The 21,184-nt window shown below is 43.9% G+C and overlaps 1 long non-coding RNA gene across 1 annotated transcript in view; it reads right to left on the minus strand.

The window, feature by feature from the left end:
• The window catches only part of LOC113593138 (uncharacterized), a 284,583-nt gene extending 265,905 nt beyond the window's left edge, over positions 1–18,678 (minus strand). The window contains exon 1 of the long non-coding RNA XR_003413187.2: positions 18,424–18,678. This is a non-coding gene — a long non-coding RNA (uncharacterized LOC113593138). The remainder of the gene's footprint in view (positions 1–18,423) is intronic.
• Positions 18,679–21,184: the final 2,506 nt, after the last annotated feature.

The following is a 21,184-nucleotide window of genomic DNA, read 5'->3' on the forward strand; positions in this document are numbered from 1 at the left end:
CTCAGCATTTATCCTGACATGGTATAGAAGGCAGAGGTTGGAAATAAAATCATAAATTTCCCAGGATCTCTTATACGTGGAGCTCTGGATATGACTTAGATACCACTAACCAGAACAGCCAAGGGAGCCTTTGTTGCAGAACTGAGCTGAACAGGAACAAAGAAGCAGGATACAGAACAACCACTTGTGGGTGCTGATTAGACAGAGGTAAGGCTCTTCTACAGTCAGTAGCTTCTTAATTTGGGAGGTGCTTCCTAACTCAACAGCTTTCTGAACTGGGGAGGCAGTTTTCCTGATCATGCCAGCAGCTGAGTGCTTCTAAGACTTGACCATTATTCCTTGCAATAATTTTGTAGCACCTAACCTCCTGTATTAAAATCCTTCCTGCTTGCACTAAATAGAGAAGATTCCATTATTGGTATGTGAGCTCCGACGGATACACTTGGCCCTTCATAGCCTCTTGCTGTCTACTTCTTATTCTCTGACCCTTCCTCCCCCCTCTCCTCTTCCCTGTTCCAGCCACAATGAATGACTTGGTGTTTCACAAACATACCCATGTGGTGATGCCCACTGGATAATGAGAAATGTAGGTCTAGCTTTGGGAAGGGAATTCTAGGCTAGAAAGATTCAGGAATCGGCTACATGGAATGATACATAGTGTGGATGGACTTCAAACAGAGGATGAGATGTCTGCAAAATAAACTTCAGGGAATGTCTGCATTTAAGGAGCACAAAGACAAAAAGAGAAGTTGAAGCAAGCCCTGAGGGTGGTCAAAAACACTGGAGGAGAAGACACGGTCATGGAAACCAGTGGAGACCAAGATCCACAACAACACCACTACAGAGAGAGAGGTGAGGAAAGACATTCAGCAGGCAGGGTAGGTTTCTGATGATGTTAGTGAAGGTGGTAAGGATGGAGCCCAAAGAGATGGGTAGTGAGGAAGCAGAGGTATGTGTGGAACAAAGGGAGAAAGAATGAGAGTGTCATCACAGGTTTTACTATTTTGTTAGAAAGAGATTCCCTCCAAGCACTACCAGCACCACACCTGCCTCAGTCTGATATACTTGGTAGAGTCCCCAGCCTAACAGTTTTCATACATGTGAAATGTGTTCCCACCTCCAATAAAAAAAGATGAGGGGTAAAATAATAGCCAAAGACAAAAATTTTTAGATAAACTTAAAAAATAAAATCAAAAAAATTTAATAAAACAATTAAAGGGAGAGAAGCAGACCATGCTCTCTGTTCAGTCCCCCACCTCCAGGCTCACACTCTTTCTGGCCCCGCTACTATTCTTCTTCACAATAAGACCCATAGTTCCAAAATGCCTCTCACTCTGTCCGGACTGTCACAAGTAGGGCTGCCTTCTTGTGTGTCGGCGCTTGAAAGACCACCGCCCTGTGGGTAGAAATGTCTCCCTTAAAGATGATGATCCTGGGGTCAACCACAGGAAAGAACCAGCACTCACACAGGTAGGACTCGAGAAGGAACTTTGGTCTGAGACTCAGCCCCCAAGATCTAGTCTCCAGCGGCAGGAGCACCTGCCTGAACCACACCTGTGCTCCTGACAGGTACTGACTACAGATGGCCTCTGCTGCACAGGGTAGAGATACGAAGGTGAATTCACTGTATCTGGACAGCAGATCATCTCATGGTCTTCATTCTCTGTCTCTCCTTTGTTCCCCCACCTGTCTCAGCCATGCAGTGAGGCTCTAGTAAAGGGTCCTGTGTCAATTCTTGAACTGCTGTGAAAGGGTTATGACTTTACCCAAGGACAGGTCAGAAGCCCCCATACCAGTGGACTTCTAGCCCTTGAACTGTGCCTCCTCACTCTTTCTCCAAATACCTTCTGATGTCAGAGCATTTCCCTTGCCCAGTACCAAGGCAAGGGTACTGCCTTGTCTCTTTTGTCCTCTCTCAAGGGTCTGTTCAGGGAAAAGCATCACAATCATACATACATGAGGGTCAGAGTAACTCTACGTTCCATATATTCCATACATCAATTTGTTCACTCAATTATTCACTCAATTTGTTGAGAATGTTCTCCATTTGAGGCATTGTGCTAGACGCTGGGACATAATGGCAACAAGGCACATTTCTTCGAGAAAGTTTCATGAAAAAAACTTCAAGAAGTTTCTCCATCTAGTGATGTCCCAGAATCTTGTAAGAATAGGAAGACTATAGTAGCCCCATCCATGCTTCAAACGCCTTTCTCTACAAAGTTGCTTTGAATGACGGGGGGTGAGAAGTGCACCTGTGAGAGGTGTGCAGTCAGTCGACCATGACCAGTTTCCATTCACTGGAGCATATGCATATTGGCTTTGTGGTCATTCAGGAATGACCCACTGCCCACCCCAGGCCCTCCTACCCAGGGAGGATGTGCTTCCCGGAGGGGTTAACTATGAAACACTATGAAAAAGGTGTGTACAAAGCCCTGGAGCTAAACTGAGACTATCTTTTCCTGGGGGAGGAAAGATAAGGAAAAGTAATCCTAAACAGAATGCTTACACACAAAGGAGACATTAAAATTAGTGTGTTTTCACAGAGAGCAAACATTTTAAAATGTGAGCCAGAAAGGAGGTAACTAATGAGTGGAAAATCTGAGGCATGTGGGGGACAGATTCCAGGTCCAACCAGAATCTGAGGGTAACTTTGGAGAGAAGGAGGGATTCATCTCCTCTAGGGACCAAAAAAATAAAAGGAAGACAGAGAAGGATGGCCCTACCACCCTAACAGATTCTGATTGGAAGAATACATATTGCAGGAATTCAGATACAAAGGGGTAGTGGACACTGCTGAATTTTGGTTGTACAAAAAGTCCAACAATCTTTCCAGTTAGTGGGCTTCCGTTTGTGTGTAGTGGTAGCTGAGGCAATGCCTGCCCCTCTGCCACTGAAGAGGAAGAGGGGAAATAGCCTCACATCACCTCACCCTATTCCACTAGTTCCTGAAAGCCAGGGTATGACCCATGACATATGTTCAATCAGAAGCTCCTCCTCGATCTTTCAATGAGGTGAATGTGACCTAAAAGTGAAGGGGAGACATATTAGTTACCTATAGCTGCGTAACAAATTACCCCAAAATTTAGTGGCTTAAAACAACAAATATTTATTCTCTCAGTTTCTGTTGGTCAGGAATTCAGAAGGGGCTTAGCTGGGTGGCTCTGACTCAAGATCTCCCATGAGATTTCAGTCAAGATTTTGGCTGGGCCTGCAGTCACCTGAAGGCTTGACTCAGGTTAATGACCTACTTCCAAGATGGTGGACTCACATGACTATTATCAAGGGCCACAGTTCTTCATTGGCTGTTTGTAGGAGGCCTCCTTTCCTCTCCATAAGGACCACTCCATAGGGCTTTTTGAGTGACCTTATAGCATGGCAGTTGGTTTTCCCCAGAACAAATGATCCAAAAGAAAGGCAAAAACCATTATCTCCCCAGGAAGACATACACTGTCATTTCCACTATATCCCATTGGAGACACAGGAGAGCCCTATCCAGTGTAGGCAGGATCGCCAGGGGTGTGAGAACCAGAGGTGAAGATCATCAAGGGCCATTTTTGAAGCTGGCTACCATAGTCCCTCATGGTCACTGGCTGTCCAGCACAAGTGTCCTACAGGTTGCAGTAGTGCCACAAACAGCAACCACGGGAGGATCTAGTCATACTCCTGCAGCCCAGCCTCCAGACCATCTGTGAGTTTTGCTTACTTCCCAAGCTTGCTCCTCCAGCCTCTTATGAATTCTGTTGGTCTCCACATCCTTATAAACCTCTTGTCTTGCTCAAAGCAACAAGGCTACTTTCCATTGTTTGTGATCAAAAGCTAAGTGGAACAGATTATGGCCTCCAGGAAGGTATAAATGAGCTCATTTGAGAGTAAGGGAGACGACAGAACTGAGGTCAGAGCTGTTAAGTTTAAGAAAGCTCGCCATGGGGGATATGAGGGGGTATCCAAAAGGAAAATCTAAGAACGGTTGAGGACCATGGGGACCAACAGGAATTTGTGTAAGACTCCATTGAGAAATCAATATGGAATAGATTGTTCTTTTTTGTTTTACTTAAAACAGCAAAACACCCTCCTCCCCTTTTAGTGGAGGTCTCCTAGGGTCACTGAGGACTGTACAAACTGCAGAGCCCAGACTAACTCAGAAACTTAGGAGATTTCACATTTTTATTAATTTATTTTGGACCTCAGGTGCAGAGGATTAAGTCATACTTCTTGTATTTTACATTCTAACCACTATCTTATGCATTTATTCTCCTTTATTCACATATTCACCTCCCCACTCCCATCCCTACAGTTAGTCATCCTAATGGTTCAATCTATATCTGTTTACTTATATGTATTAATGCAAATGGGTACTGTTTTGTATGCATGCATTTTTAATTTGTGTAAATGTTGTGTTATACATCTCATTCTATGTCCTACTTTTTTCACAAGCTCTGTTTTTAATTCATTCACCTATGTTGCTCATAGATGAACAACATTCATCTATGTTGTTATAGTTACATCTAATCAATGGCTGCTAACTGCTGCAGAGGCTTCCATGGTATATATGCACATGTTACCTTCCCATTCTCTCAGGAATGGATGCCCAAGATGCATTTAACTCCTCACCATCACAACAAATAACTCTGCTGTGAGCATACATGTCCCCTTTGCAATATATCTCTTGCACTGGAATGAATGGGTCATAGGGTATGAGTATACTTAATTTGATGAAGCCATGCCTGATTGCTCCCCAGAATGCCTCCACAAGTCCACTCCCACTAGAGGCACATGAAGGTTAAAAGTTTAACCTAAAGATTCATGGCCAGTATTCTGGCATCATAGAAGCAGCCTCTGGGTGTCTCCAACCTTGAATAAAACTATCTTTTACTTAGAGTTATATGTTCAGTTTGTGCTCTCGTTAAAACGTTTTGCATGTCCCCCCCTGCCCCCGCCCGCCGCCCAGTGCAGTGCTCGCTCTTTTACCATCACTAAACACATCCCATAAGAAGTCAGGATATAAAGGAAAGAACAGAAGACTACTGATGGAACTTTTGCCTCCAACTTAGTCCCACCTACCTCATTGCTCCCTTCTTCCAAACTCTCAGATTTTCAGATGCACGTAGACCACTAATGAACACTGAATGAGAAGTTTTCTAAAAAAAGCAAACTTCCCTCAACTCCTAACTTGGCACTAAGTATATTGCTTGAGTCCTCCTTTTCACCCAGCATCAATAAACTAGATGACCACCAAAATTATATGGTCTCCATTATATGCTCCCAGATTTATCTGGGGAAAGGCAAAAGCAAAATGATGAAAAGGTCAAAGGAAGGGTAGGCCAGCACAACAGGCTTCCCAGTTAACGAGTACGGAAATGTAAGGTTACAGAGAAAAACTGGATTATCTGATCCTGGAAAATAAAGAAGATGAGTTAGCCAAAGCAGACTGGACTTTAAACCACCACCCCACATAAGCAGAGAGCCCAAATAGCTTCTCCAGTTATAATCGATGTTCCATCATGAATAAGTTAACATTAGATGGGGTTTATAGAAACCCCATCTAAAAAAATTATACTTTTACAAAATAATCTTACCAGTTCCTAACAAACTTCAAGGAATTAGGACAGCTATACCTCATACCCCCAAGTTATGACAGATGGAACTCAGGGTCAAAGAATTTTTAATGACTTGCCTGCGATCACATTGGTTAGCTGTAGAGCCGAAAACCAAATGCAAATTCCAGTCTGGGATCTGGAAATGTGATTTGGAACAATGCAAAATTCCACTGTTGTAAAAGAATTTGGAGTCCAAGTGGAGTTTAATATAATGGAATCTGATTCACATACAATATTCATTGTTACAAGAAACATTTAAAGTGGGACATTTATGCCTGATGCTTCCAATTTGGGGGTACTGTGTACTGGAGGAGAAAGGCAAAAGGAGATAATAGTTGTTTCTTAAGGAAAATCTATAGTTCTTTTCCTCTTTCACCTGTTTACTAGTCAACAGACAAGGTAATCTCCCCCAAGGCTTTAAATAGATTATCTCGTGTCCCCCTCAAGATCAGAAGAGGCTGCTTCTCTTCACACACTGCTGTGCACACACATATCCAGCAGTTCTGGGAGCTCCCCAAGGGTGGGCGCAGCCTCCTTGGACCCCCAGTGTTCAGAGACAAACAGGGCAGGGCTTCCAGGCTGGGGATCTGCAGTCCATGCTGAGAAGAGAAAGATAAAAAACACCGTGGTTCTAGGAGCCCAGGCAACAGTCTGTTGCAGAAGAGAAAAAAAAAATGTGTTTGATTGTAGAGACAGAAGAGACCACCTGCTCTGAAGATGTGCAGTGTCTTGCCAAAACTCCTCCCGGAGCCCTGTGGAGTAATTTCAGGTCCAAATCCTGCTGTCTGTGATGCTACTCCACATACTTCACTTTGGGGACTGGAAGAGAAGATCCTTCTCATGGTTCCTCCCAGCCCCAGGAACCCCTGATGCTGACCTCTGACCTCAAACTTCTGGCCACTCACTACCCATCTACCAGCAGAGTCCCTGTGGTTAACAGAGACCAGCTTAGGCGTGAATAATCACCCTTGATGTCTTCTCCAGGTTCCTACAGTTTTTTTAATGATGAGAAAGAATCTGTTTGAGAGGTGATGCAGGTATAATAGACGACAAATAAAAATAAGCTTAAATTGGACATTAGAATCATACTTGATCAGTGTCACCTCCCTGCTAATGACAAAGATTGCTGAGTAAGGGCCTTTCCACACTATTCACTTTCCCTGGACATGTATTATCATTGCTATTTGCATGGCTAGTAAGCATATTGGCTTACTGTGGCTGACATAGTAAAATACCACCAACTGGGTGGCTTAAACAACAGAAATTTACTGCCTCAAAGGTCTGGAGTCTGGAAGTCCAAGATCAAAGTGCCAACAGGACTGGTTCTCCTGAGGCGAGAATCTGTACCAGGCTTCTCTCTTACCTTTGGTGGTCTGCCTGCTATTTCTGGTGTTTCTTAGCCTGGAGAAGCAGTCTGTATTCATCTTCAGAGGGCATTCTCATTGTGTGCATGGTCTGAATTCAAATTTCCCTCCTTTGTAAGGATGTTAGTCATACTGGATTAAGGGGCTACTCTGTTCCAGTACGAGCATGTCTTAACTAATTACTAATTACTAATAGCAATTAACTAATTACTAATTATTAATTACTAATTACTAATTAACTAATTTTCAACAACCCTATTTCCAAATAAGGTCACATTCTAAGGTACTAGAGGTTAGGGCCTCAAGATATTAATCTTGAAGGGATGCAATCCAATCCACAACAGCTGGCTTTCCCATCCTTCAAGATGTAGGAGAACATCACATCCCCAGATAAGCTCCTCTATCTTGTCCAAACCTTCTCCGCTACCAAACCCTGCTGGTCTCACTGATTACAACTGTGAGTCTTTGATGTTTTCTCATCCGTTTCTCTGTTCCACTAGGATTGGAAGTTTCACTAACAAGGGGTTGGGGGTATGTTTGTCCTGCTTTCCACTGGACCTCTTGGTGCCAAGTGCATTGAGTGCTATCTATATGCTTTGCTGTGCTAAGTCATATTGGAACCTGAGGTGAAAAGAGAAATCAGTAGTGTTCATGTATTCATTTAAATTTTGGGTATTTTGTTCATTGAGATTTTTGGCATTGATTTTGATTTTATAAATCCTGTATCAAAATATCATTTACCTTGGTGGCTGAGTCTTTTGGTTCCCCTTATATTTCATGCTACAGGCAAAAAATATCACCTCGCCCTAGTAACATTGAAAAGGAACAGAAAATGAAGCAGGCTACTTTATCAGGAGAGACTGAGTGATTCTCTTTATTATGAAAAGCAGCAGAGTGACAAGATTTTCTGCAATAAAACTGGATAGAAATGGAATAAAGGAAACTGAGGCAAGAATTGGGTCCTGTACATACCATGTTCATGGAATGGATGAATTAATATTGTTAAAATCTCCGTACTATCAAAAGCAATCTAGATTCAATGCAATCCCTATCAAAATACTAATAGTATTTTAACAGAACTAGAACAAAAAACTCATAAAATATATACTAAAGTACAAAAGACCCAGAAGAACCAAAGCAATCTGAAGAAGAACAAAGCTGGAGGCATCACAATCCCAGATTTTAAAATATACTACAAAGCTATAGTAATCAAAACAGTATGGTACTGACACCAAAACAGACTCCTAGATCAATCAATGGAACAAAACAGAGAGAGAGCCCCAAAATAAACCCACAATTAATGGTCAATTAATCTATGGTAAAGGAGGCAAAAATATACACTGGGGAAAAAGATAATCTCTTCAATAAGTGGTGTTAGAAAACTAGACAGCTAGATGCAAAAGAAGGAAACTGGACCATTTTCTTACCCTATACACAAAAATAAACTCAAAATGGATTAAAGACCTAAAGGTGAAACCTAAAACCATAAAACTCCTACAAGAAAATGTGGCAGTAATCTCTTTCACATCAGCCTTAGCAACACTTTCCTAGACATGTCTCCTCAGGTAAGGGTAACAAAAGCAAGAATAAATCATTGGGGTGATACCAAAATAAAAAGCTTTTATACCATGAAGGAAATCAACAACAAAACAAAAAGGAAACCTAATGAATGAGAAAAGGTATTTGCAAATGATACATCTGCTAAGAGGTTAATATCCAAAATATGTATATAAAAGACTTACACAACTCAACAACCAAAAAACAAATAATCCACTTAAAAAATGGGCAGAGGACCTGAATAAATATGTTTCCAAAGACATCCAGATGGCCGGCACATGAAGATATTCAACGTCACTAATCATCAGAGAAATACAACTCAAAACTACAATGAAATACCACCTGTCAGAATGGCTAGTATGAAAAAGACAAAAATAGCAAGTGTTGGCAAGGATGTGGAGAAAGGAGAACACTCCTGCAATGTTGGTGGAAAGGTAAACTGATGCAGCGGCTGTGGAAAACACTATGGAGATTCCTCAAAAAATTAAAAATAGAAATGTAATCCAGTAATTCCACTACTGGGTATTTATCAAAAGAAAATGAAAACATGCATTCAAAATGACATATGTACCCCTATGTTCACTGTAGTATTATTTACAATAGCCACATTATGGAAGCAACCCAAGTGTCCATCTACAGATGAATAAAGAAGATGTGGTGTTTTTTTATACACATATATGTATATATAGGTTATATAAGTATATATGCAATGGAATATTACACAGCCATAAAAAAGAACGAGCTCTTGCCATTTGTGACAACATGAGTAGACGTACAAGTTATTACGCTAAGTGAATTAAGTCAGGTATATAATGACAAATACCATATAATTTCACCATTATGTGAAATTTGAAAAAGAAAACAAATGATCAAAACAGAAACAAACAGTAAATACAAAGAACTGATGCTTGCCCGAGGGGAAGCGAGGGAAGGGAAAGGGCGGATGGGTAAAATGGGTGAAGGGGAGGTAAAGATACAGACTTCTAGTTATGGAATGAATAAGTGACTGAGATAAAAAGTAGAGCATAGGGAATACAGTCAATGATATGGTATAACATTATATAGTGACAGACGGTAGCAGCACTTGTGAGTATAGCCTAGTATGGACTTGTCGAACCACTATGCTGTACCCCTGAAACTAATGCAACATTGTATATCAACTGTACTTCAATTAAAAACAAAATTGGGTTCTGGAAACCTAAAGAGGATACATCAACCTTTTCCATCCCTATTCCTCATAACAAGGATTGCTTTGTCTCTGTCCTAGACAACCACCCTCTCCTCTTCCCCTATGGCCTCAAAGCTAATCCATGGAATGCAAACATCATTGCATTTCTGCCCAGCCTCAGCTCCAAAGGGTCATGCTGAAACCCAGGGCTCCTGGTGCTATGAGATCTTTTTTCTCTGTCTCCAACACATCCCAGGTAGGGCCAGGGCTTCTAAAACATAAATAACTGAGTGGCAGGGATTGCAGCAGAAACGTCTAAGGACTGTTCAACTCCCAAGCAAGAGAGAGTTGACACATCTTCCCAGGCCCCGGCACCTCGTCTAGTAAGCATGCGCTGCCAATTTCTCTGCAGGGCCTCTTACATTCACTCAGTGTTCTTCCTGCCTCACCTCCAGCCTGCTTCTCTCCCCTCCTTGCCCCTCCCCGGCAACCAGAATGAGACACGGCACCTTAGGGACAGGTTTATTCTTCCAGCTCCCCACAAGAGTCATTTCTCCGTTAAACATCTCTCCATAACCCTGTTTCTGGGTGATAAATTACCTGGAAAGGGGAAGAGTGAGGAATAATATCTCCCTGCTGCTGAAGTGAGGCTCCAATGCCAGTGATGCTGCTTGCTGGGAGGAGGGTGAGTCCCTGCTAAGTCATTGCTGGGGGAGTAAGCTCTGGCCAGCCTGATCACTTAATGTGGGACATGTTCACGTAGCAGCCTGGGACATTGGCACTGGTTCAAGGGCTGCATGTGAAGGCGCTCAGCAGGCCGTGGGTGGGGGCATTACCTTCAGTGTAGGAGCTCTTATAAAAGTATAGGACCAACTTGTCTCCTTTACCAGAACCAGCAATTTCTTTGTTTTCTTTTTTTGAATGTTTATTAATTTTTGAGAGAGAGCGAGAAAGCGAGCATGAGTGGGGGGCAGGCAGAGAGAGGGAGACAGAATCTGAAGCAGGCTCCAGGTTCTGAGCTGTCAGCACAGAGCCGGACGTAGGACTTGAACTCACGAACTGCTAGATCATGACCTGAGCTGAAGTTGGACACTTAACTGACTGAGCCACCCAGGCGCCCCCAGAACCAGCAATTTCTTGAGCACTTAAGGGCCCACAGCTGCTTCCAGTGGGCCTGATGGTTAGTCTCTCTCACAGATGGGTCTTCTTAGATCAAAGTACCAGTCCTACTTGGAAGGAGTTGGGAATTTGAATTACTCTGTCTTTAAAGCCCATGCTGTGTGGAAGCTAAAGGGGAGAGGCATCATGATACCCTAGACCTCGAGCCACAGAACCGCTTAAACCCTCTGAAACTCAGCTTTATTGATTCTCAAATGGTAACAGTGCCACATCCTCTGACTAAATTGTTGTGAGGGTTAAATGTGTGATATGCCCAAATTGCACATGACAGGAGCTCTGTGAATGCTACATGCACCTGCCCACCACCGCCCAAACACACGTACACACACATAGACACAAAGACACACACACACACACACACACACACACACACACACACACATACATGCACACACATACCCTTCCAAGGGAAACAATGGGGACAGTCACACCACAGGGACGTGGCCCAGCTGGAGCCTTCCACTCTCATGCCCAACTCAATTTCCCACATGTCCAGGACCTTCTTGTCCCTTCTACTTCCTGTGCCCATGTGCATGGTCACTGTGACACAAGACTTTGCAGGTGTATATACCCTACCTCTTTGTTTCTGGGCTGGGCCATTTTGGATGGTGCCTTTCAGAGGTGAAGTTTATACATCTCCAATTAGGAACCAGCCCACCTTTGCTAGGCTTCCACCATATTTGAAGCAAACACATTCCCTGCCCAAAACAGAGGTGGGAGAGAAGTATTTAATTTTCTCTTTTTGTCTCCAGCCCCTATCAACTGATAGCCTTTTTTTCTTTTTTTAAGATTCTAGACCCGAAGACATGAATAGACATTTTTCCGAAGAAGACATCCAGATGGCCAACAGACACGTGAAAAGATGTTCCACACAACTCACCATCAGGGAAATACAAATCAAAACCACAATGAGATACCACCTCACACCTGTCAGAAAGGCTAAAATTACAACACAAGAAACAACAGATGTTCACGAGGAGGTGGAGAAAGGGAAACCTTCTTACACTGTTGGTGAGAATGCGAACTGGTACAGCCACTCTGGAGAAGACTATGGAGGTTCCTCAAAAGGTTAAAAATATAATTACCCTATGACCCAGGAATTGCACTACTAGATATTTGCCCAAAGGATACAAAAATGCTGACTCCAATGGGCACATGAACCCCAATGTTTATAGCATCATTATCAACAATTGCCAAACTATGGAAAGAACCCAACTGTCTATCAACTGATGAATGGATAAAAAAGATGGGGTGTGTATATACATACATACATACAATGGAATATTACTCAGCCCTCAAAAAGAATGAAATCTTGCCATCTGCAACAATGTAGATGAAGCTAGAGTGTATTATGCTAAGTGAAACAAGTCAAAGAAAGATACATACCATATAAATTTACTTAAATGTGGAATCTAAGAAACAAAACAGATGAATATATGAGAAGAGAAAAGAGACAGGGAAGCAAACCATAAGAGACTCTTAACTATAGAGAAAAAACTGAGGGCTGATGGAGGGAGGGGGTGGGGAGTTGGCTAAATGGGTGATGCGTACCAAGGAAGGTACTTGTTATGATGAGTACTGGGTGTTATATGTAAGGGATGAATCACTAAATTCTACTCCTAAAACCAATGTTACACTATATGTTAGCCAACTAGACTTTAAATAAAAATTTGAAACAACGCAAAACAAAAAAAGATTCTAGGCCCCAACGGGTTTCTTCCATTGCCTGACTAGTCAAGGAAGAGAAGACTGAAAAAAAAAGACTTGGAGACTCGTGGACTGCCCAGCCTCCTGGAGGAAGCTGACTTTGTCTTCAAGATATCAAATCACAAGACTCTAAAGGAGACAAATGGAAAGGAGTTCCAGAAACCCCTCCTGGGCCTGGGCCAATAACACCTCTGCCAGTGTCTGTGCAGCACAGGGAAGAGAGAAGCATAGAGTCAGAGGTTGGAAAGCACTTTGGGAGTCAGCCAGTCAGCCTTCTCATCCAATGGAGAAAGCTATTTGTTATTCACTCATTCGTTCAACAAGCAACTGTTACTTATCTAATCTCTGTGTACAGATCTGGTGAGAGAAAAGAAAGTTCACCATGCCCCATGGACGATCTTCAAACACAAAGGAGACCATTTTGGTTCATCAACGTTTTCAAAGATTTCCCCAGAGAGGAAGCTCCATGAACTCCAGGTTCATGTGTGGTTTGCTCCTTGCTGGATTTCTTGTGCCTAACTCATCGTTACCACTCAATATTTGATAACTGAATGAATGGATGATTGAATGAAATACCCTGATCGCAGAAGACAGAAAAGTCATACCTCCAGGGCTCTAGAAAAAAGTATAACCTGAGGACTGAGCAGCAAGAAAAATAAAAAGCAGGAAAAAAAAATTGGAAGTCACAATTGATGCAATTCATGCAAAAATGACACCTTGTATTGAAACAGATCCTTGTTCACTGTGTTAACATTAAGTGATGTTTTAGATTACTTATTAGAGAGTACACTATGTGCAGACCTCGTGGTTTTCCTCCAGGCACAATGCCACATGCCTCTGGTGGTACATTCAGTCTTGTTTGGGAGCCTGGCACTGGGTGATTTCCTGATCCCACTCCTGTATCCTGTTGCACATATCCTCCATCCACCTTCCTTCCACCTCACTGGCACTGCATCTGTGTCGGACCCCTCACTCGGATCTAGCCCACTGCAGGCCTAAGGTTCTGCTGTCAGAATAAGCGTCCCAGGTGGCAGCAGGAGGTAGCACTCTTCCTGCTTTCAGAAAACTGTAGGTGAGGCTATTGAATAATTGGTTCTTTCTGGAGAAGGACTAATAATCTGTCTCCCTTGGAGCTATTACCAGGCTGGCCTGCCAAGCAGACAAGTGTTAAGAGGAGAATATGGGGCAGTGGCCAGGGTGGGGAGTAAGCTCCAAAAAATGGAGTCAAGACCTGCAGAGAGGTCCCCTCCTGGCAGCAGACTATGAATCATGTCCTTCCTAGAGACACTCAAAATTCATAGCCCTCCTGCCCTCCTTCTGCAGCGGCTCCATGGGGCTGGCTCAGCTTTGTCTGGACCTGCAGGTTTTCATTCCCACTTAGCCCATGTATGGACATGCTGCCACCCACTGTGTAGAGCCTGTGGAGGGCCCTGGATGTCCCAGTCAATAAGACCACACCTGTGAATCAGCAGCTGTTGTTGAGCTTATTAGGAACCCAGCACAGGACTGGGGCCTGTGGGCGTGGCTCCTGCTCTCAGAAGCTCACAGCCAGAAAGGCCCACATCCCACCTCTGACGAGGCCGCCTCAGAATCACTTCTATGGTCCAAGTCTCCCTGTTTGCTCAGGGCTACATGAAAGGTACAATCTTCAGTCCTTGTCAGTGCATAGTGCCCAGAGTTTGCCGAACACTTTTACGTTATCTCACTTAATCCTTAGAATCTTCCTGTGAATTTATTTCAGAAATAGAAACTTAAGTAAGAGATTCCTCCAAGTTCACCAATCTAGGTAGTGATGGGCATGCAATTCAAACCCAGACTTTCCTAAGACAAGTGCCCTTCCTCTTTCCTCTGTTCATGCCTGTGGAGGAGAGGCTAAATCTGAGGTCATGAGAGGGCAGGGGCTGTTGGGCTGGGACTGAAAAGGAGTATCAACTGGGCAGAACATTGCAAAGGGTGGCTCTGAGCAATCACATGACAGTCTGAGGACCCTAGAAGTCACTAAAAAGGGAGAAGAACCATCACCTGGGCCTGGGACATGTTGGTTCCTATTTCTTCCTGAAAGATAAAATTCCAGGATGGGCATAAAAGGGTCAGGTACCTTAGTAGTAATGACATAGAGGTTAATGAGTTAGTATTTTTTTTGAATCTTTGAATATATGTGCAATGACCCTGACTGAGTTCCACTATACACAATATGGTACACAATACACAGGTTTCTGCCACTCTCTGAACATAGAGTGTTCTTAAGAAACCTTTTAAGCCAAAATGACATAAAGCAAAAAGTATCCCCCACTTTCTGCAAGTTCCCACTAGGCCACTTTGCTTTTACAAAAGACCTACATTAGTATAGCAATGGCTTTTTTTCCCCTAAAAATGGAAATCCTCTTTGGATTTCTTTTGGTTAGCAAAAGCAGGTACTGATGTAGGCCTTTCATCAAGGTGAAGTGGCCTAACAAAAACTTTTGGAAAGCAGGGGATACCTGCACTGGGTCCTTAGAAGCCTGTGAGTGGGAGTCTGCCATGTGTCTTCTTTCTTCTCCACCAGGGAGGGGCCAAGCACCTTCCTTTGCTGTCCACTGTTATTAGAAAGGTGGGTGCCCTCAATACTCATCAACTATCCCTCTGACAAGGTAGGGGACTGAACAAGTGTCCCATTTGCCTCTAGAAATAATAGATGACCCAGAAGAAACAGTACTGGCTTTTTTCAGGTACACTCTTTTTACCCATGTCATGGATGAGATTCACATTTCCCGTCATTTAGACCCTTTTTATGCCCTTTTGTTCTATGCCTCAGGTCTCTGTTTTGGTTTGGTTTTCCTGGGCTGCTCACCATGGAAGTGCTGCCCTCTTGGTGACAAGGATGACAAGGAGCCCTATAGTGACCTGTTCACTGTGTGTCTGTGTGTGAGACAGAGAGATACCATGCCATTCCTATAGCCTCAAGCTGAGTCTGCAGAGCTTCCTCTGAGACCCTTGAAATCTCCCAGATGCTTTGCTATCAAGCTCATCAGATGGCCAAGGTTGACAGACAATCACACACATGGGCACATGCACAGAATCTGCACAAAGAATGCATGGTCATCCCAACAGAAGCAAGACTGGGTGTGGTGCTGGTTCTAAACTCCCAACAGCACTTCCTCTTCCCCAGCCTATCTCTCATGGAGAAGACCTGAATTCTGTTTCCTTGACAACCCGTCTCCCTCTCTCCCCATATTTTTTAATGCTGTGGTGATAAGGTGTATTTAAACCCAGCAGCCATGTTCCCATGGTGATAGAAGACCCCCAGTAAGTTGCCATGGGAACAAGAGACGGCTTTGAAAGAGGATAAAACTAAGTCAGCTTTACAAGCGATGACAGCAAAGTTAGAAGCAGAGAGGCTGGAGAATATGGCTCAAGAAGGCATCAGGTCACGTGTAATCGTCCAGCCCTATTCTACCTGAGGCTGGTGGGAGGTCAATGTGGGGGGGCCAGGGGCGGGGCCAGGGGACAGGGAGGTGGGAGATTTGACTCTAAGCTTCCGGCTCTATCACAAGAAGACTGAGCAAAGCAACATGACTGTTGGAATTTAAAGACAAGCTCTCTTCATTTGCTCTTATTTGCTATTTACTCCCTCGTCTCTCTTCTTCTGAAAGGCTTTTTCTTTTTTTAATGTTTACTTATTTTTGAGACAGAGAGAGACAGAGCATGAACGGGGGAGGGTCAGAGAGAGAGGGAGACACAGAATCTGAAGCAGGCTCCAGGCTCTGAGCGGTCAGCACAGAGCCCAACGCGAGGCTCGAACTCACGGACCGTGAGATCATGACCTGAGCCGAAGTCAGACGCTTAACCGACTGGGCCACCCAGGCGCCCCCTGAAAGGCTTTTTAGGAAATAAAGGAACTGGGTGGGGCAGCTGAGATGTGAAGACCTGAACGATGAGAGCATTTGTTCTTAGCTGCTCCATGACCTGAAAGAAATAGAGCCCTTACAGCAAGCAGCATTATCCCTACTGTTTTTCCCCCAACATTTTATTATCTGTATTTCCAAACATACAGCAAAGTTGAAAGAATTTTGCAATTAACACCTGTGTACCCACCAACCTAGATTGTGCCATTAACATTTTACTGTATTTGCTCTGCTACATATTTATCTGTCTGTCAGTTACTCTTTCCCTTGACTGATTTCACACTGTTAGTGGGTGAAGTAGGATTCAAACCATTCAGCTCCTTGCCAAAGCCTCTTTTCTTTCCATCCTCCATTTAGGGTGACCCACCACGCCAGTTTGCCAGGAAGTAAGAGGGCTCCCGAGACATGGGACTTACGGTTTTCACATTAGTACAGCTCCCGGGAGGGGCTACCCTACCCCTTCCATGGTATGTTCTGAGAAATTTAAGGTGTGGTTAAGGCAGAAGGGGCCCCTGGAGAAAACACATGCAACAACTACCTGTATAAACAACTGTACAGACAGACAAAACCCAGTGCTGGACAGGGTACTGAGGGAGAGCTGCCACTTCTTACAACCACTTTGAAACACATTTGGAAGCATCTGCTAAAGCTAAACGTATGCATATGACTCAGTAACTCCAGTCTTAGATATCCAGAAGAAATGGGAGTATATGTTTACCAAAAAAAAAAAAAAAAAGGAAGAAAAGAAAAAAGAAAAAAGAAAACCACGTAAAAGAATGTTGAGAGTAGCTTTATCCATTTTAGCCCAATCTACAAACAACCCAACTATTCATCAATATAACTATTTATCATACATTCATATAATGGAGTACTATAGAAATCTACTGACATGCAACAACATGGATGAATCTTAAAAACATACTGTTCAATGAAAGAACCAGGCACAAAAGAGTACAGAATGGATGATTCCATTCAGGTGAAACTCTAGAACAGACAAATCTCGCCTACAGTGATAGATGTGAAAGATGGGGTTACGCCTGGGCAAGGAAGGGCTGGTGTGGACTGGCGGATGGGAGTGCTCGACGGGTCCTGTAACATGATCTGGATGGGGGTTATGTGGGCGTATTCAGATGTAACCCTTCACTGAGCTGTATGGATAACATTAGTGTGTACCTGACTGTTATATCTCAATTTCAAAGTTTAAAATAAGGCAGACATCAGAACGCCGAAATCAAAAATAAAAATAAAAAGTATATGGAGAGATCAGTAAATGCAGGAGCTGATAGAGAAAGCTGTAGTCTGGTTGCCAGCAAGCCCAGAAGGAGCTGGAAAACACTGAGCTTGTTACCAAATTATTCTTTTACTCCGGAAATTTGATCCACAAGTCTGTCAGTACCAGGAATTTCACATCGCGTTACAAAGAGCCAGAGCAAGTAGTTTGCAATGGAAAGGTGCTGTAGTTTAAGAACAGAAAAATCATCTTTGGTTTTTAAACAGGAAGGGGCCAAAAGGTTATCTCTCCTGTCTGAACTGAGAGGTTATTTTGGAAACATCAACAACAACAACACAACAACTTAGAAATAACGCTTGGGACAGATTCCAGGAAATTAAAATCTGGAAACAAAGGTAAAGCTGTTTCTGTCTTTCCCCCCTCTGAGGAGGAAATCTAGTCTGGGAAATTTCCATCCCCCTAGCAAGGGAGGGGCAAATGCTGCTGGGCCCAGGTACAGATGGCCTCAGGTCTCCTCCGTCTGAGTCACCTCCACCTCTGCCTGTCTGGAGCCAGCCCCAAGGGGATAGAAGGGTAAAAACCACATCTGTGCCTTCAATATATGCACAACAAGCTTTCCACGGATTTCCAGGTGCCCTAGAAAGTCAGGACAGCCATGTGGAGGCTTGGCCATTGCACAGAGATTTCCTCCTCAGGTTTTCGCCTTAAAATGAAAGGGTGTGTCAACTCACTCTACCTTTGGTAGCTTCCAGGTCCCACAGCAGCCATCCTCTTCAAAGAAAGCCTCTCTTCTGCCACAGAGAGCTGGGGAGGACAAGGGCAGGAGGCAGGTTAGACACCTCCAGCCCCCCGTGGGCCTCTCCACCCCAGTTACCTGGGCTACATCCTTTCTTTCCGTCTGAATTAATTTTGCATTGCTGCATGATTCACATTTCCTGTCTGGGTTCCAAAGCCCATAACTAGAGGATCCCTCCAGAGAGGAACACCAATTGTTAATACCTTTAACATGCCTGCTTCTGATGGTGAGAGCAGGAAAAATATATATTTTCATATTACATCTATATCCATCTATATATTTTTAACATGTCATTGTGCCACTTTGTACAGAATTGTCATTTTAAGTGGTGGTTTGGCCTCACTCCAGGGCTTGATGCATCAGGGTCAGGCGGTCTCAAAGGCAGCTGTAATTTTTATGCTGAGCTCCCAGAACCCGATGGGCTAGCCTGGGGAAATTTCACCACATTGCAGAGAGCTGGGGTGAGTGGCTCTCAGTTGAAAGGGCACAGCTTTTAAAGACAAGAAAAGTCTTGTCCTTTTTCCTTCTCTTTTTTCTCTGGTAATGAAGAATAACCCCCTACTTGCACTGATGGATTATTACACGAGAGAATCAAGAAACACTTGTGAAACACCCCCAGCCAAAGATCCTGGGGTCCAGGATCCAGACACTATCTGGAGTCAGAAGGCAAATGGAAACATAGCCTCTGAGCATGTGTGTACCTCAAAGTGACTTAGAACTGAAACCAAGGGCTGTTTGTGGGCCCCGGGACCCTTCGGGGGTCTTGGCCCACACCCAGGTGACTACCTGCCACTCCTGTCACTAAGAAGGATGCTCCCTGACTCAGGAGTCTTCCAACGTCTCCAGCTTCCTTTTGGGGCCCAAGGGCATATCCACAAAAGCAATGAAGAGTGTAGCTAATGGATTACCCAGACCACAGAACACCTGGCCTTCAAACTAGGCACTCAAGAAAGCAGAACTGGGCTTTAAATTCTTCTGTAGATGGGCACCTGCAGAGCCACTCTCCTCTCCTCTGCAGGAAACTTGGGGACCAGAATCCAGCTCCAGCTTTTCCAGGCTTCCGTCTCAGTCCTCTCTCCAGGCAGGCCTGGCCCCCAACTCCAGGGCAACTGTTCCTGGCCCCTGAGATCCTCTCCTAAGGCAGAGCTCCCCTCCCTCCAACTGGCTATTTAGAGCCAGGGAAAGAAATGAAGAAAAAAAAATTCTTATTAAATATGTGTATTTCTGCTATTCCTTTTGGTGTCATAATCCCTAACGAACCACAGCTGCAAGAAGACCAACTGAGCAAATGACGGAAGGATATAAATATCTAGAATTACTGTATCTCAAATTCAGTTTTCCTGTTACAGCCCCAAAGAGCCAGATTTAATTTTTAAAAGAGACTTCAGAGAGGAAACCCAGGCCCTGGCAAGGCCCTTAGATGCACAATAAACAAAATAAGGCCTTAGGTTCACAGTTAGCAGCATTGCCCTATTGGTGGAGGTGAATGCTTACATGTGCATGTATATGTCTTTGTGCACTTGAATGTCTGCGTGCATGTGTGCAGGTGCTTGGACATGTGTGTCAGCAATCAGTAAGAAGAAGGCTGGAGAGCTGTGAGGCTGAGTTTCAACAAACAAAATTTCTGACTTCCACATCCCTGACATAGGACATTTATTTACATGAGAAAACGGGAAGGGAAATTAAACAATGATTTTCGAATCCCTCAAGAGCTATTATGCAGCAAATGTCATCCAGCTGTTCTCCACCCTGTTCCAGTTTCCCATCTGCTGCCTGTTTTAGGTGGACTTACAGGACAGGACCACTCACCATCTTCTGGTTGGCAAAGTCCTGGGTAGTTTGGCACGTGGCTTCTATACAGACTGCCCCCTTGGAGATGGAGTTGGCAGGACCTAGCCTTTCCAAGTGGACTGGAATCTGAGTCTATACCATCTGGGTGGTAGGCTCTACACAGCGGGTGACTAGACTTAAGGCCAATATGAGTAGCGCACTGGCTCTCTCAGGGCACAGGGCCACGCTGCTCATGCCAGACACCAGAAGCACTCTCTGGATCCCCTGAGAGCAGTTAAGAAAAGATCAAGACTGGTGACTTGGAAGAGTTCCCAGTAGGCATCTGGCCTCAAGCCATGGAAACCAAATCAAAACTTGAAGCTAGAATAATATGGTGCATGTGTATGCAATTCATTCATCCATTCAAGAGATATTTACAGACCCCTATTAGGAGCAAGATATCTATTCCAACTTTCTGGCCTGAGCTATATTGTTGCCTATGTTAGTTTCCTCCATAGTCCCCATAATACAGAGTAGCACAGCCTTAAAAGGTATGAGTAATTTCCCCTTCTGTTCGATGGATATGAAAGAATTCCACTACTGCCATTTCTCAGCTCCTAGGACAGACCTCCCCACTCTCAAGCTTGCCTTCTGTTTTATTGGGCCAACTGGTTTTCAAGAAAAGGCCTTGCCTCCAGTGAGCCAGGTGCTGAGGGGCTTCAAACTTGGTGGATGTGGCTCAGCAGATGGATGGGTTTGGGCACCTCTCATTTTCCTTGGTTCCAGTGATGCGCACCTGGAAAGCAACTATTCCCAATTCTGGTATCACAGCTGGAGGCTCAAATGATCTGGAGACTCGGGAACCAAGAGAGATGCTGTATATTAATTTTCCCAAAGATCTCTCTGCCATGCCTTTTATCCTACTTCCTAT

Source organism: Acinonyx jubatus, chromosome D1 (assembly GCF_027475565.1).
Source record: "Acinonyx jubatus isolate Ajub_Pintada_27869175 chromosome D1, VMU_Ajub_asm_v1.0, whole genome shotgun sequence".
Taxonomy (NCBI): Eukaryota; Metazoa; Chordata; class Mammalia; order Carnivora; family Felidae; genus Acinonyx; species Acinonyx jubatus.